At 58.7% G+C, this 603-nt stretch overlaps 1 protein-coding gene across 1 annotated transcript in view; it reads right to left on the reverse strand.

Moving 5' to 3' along the window:
• Positions 1-603, reverse strand: part of PHLPP2 (PH domain and leucine rich repeat protein phosphatase 2) — a 32,764-nt gene that overhangs the window by 4,831 nt on the left and 27,330 nt on the right. The window lies entirely within an intron of this gene.

Genomic DNA, 603 nt, shown 5'->3' on the forward strand with positions numbered 1-603 from the left:
CCTTGGGTGCCTCTGTGGCTACTTCGATGAGGTTGAGGCTCTCCTCCAAGGGCACTATGGAGCCATTGGAAAGCTTCTTTCCATAGAGACAGCATGTGGAAAGAGATTTTTGCAGTTCACACTTCTCCTTGACCCCTCTCTGCACAGTGTTGCTGTTCACACTGTTCTGTCTCCGAATCATGAGAACAAGACCAGAGTCACGCTCTGGCCCCGGCGCAGAGGAGTCGTGCTCTGCAGCAGGAGGTTCAGACTCCAGGCCCTTTCCTTTACAGCAGTGGATGTCCACCTCCACCTCCACTTTACTGCCGTTTGTCATCACCCCTTCCACAGGCTGCTCATCATCGCTATCCAGGCCGTTGTCAGACTGATTGCTGGAGAAGGTGGCACTGGAAGGCTGGCGCTGGAAGAGGCTGGCAGGGGGCGCGGGGTGGAGGCTGCAGCGCCGCTCCGGGCGCAACGTGCCCTCCAGGCCGGCAGCGCCGTGCTCGTCGGAAGCAGTGGAGCCCACCTCGCTGCTCACCTCGGAAGCAGAGAGCTCACTGTTGAACTCTGAAGCAATTCCACTGCTAGATGAAGGTGTTGCTGGCTTTGGGGGGGGGGGGA

The sequence above is a fragment of the Chaetura pelagica genome, unplaced genomic scaffold (assembly GCF_000747805.2).
Source record: "Chaetura pelagica isolate M959 unplaced genomic scaffold, ChaPel_1.0 scaffold703, whole genome shotgun sequence".
Classification (NCBI taxonomy): Eukaryota; Metazoa; Chordata; class Aves; order Apodiformes; family Apodidae; genus Chaetura; species Chaetura pelagica.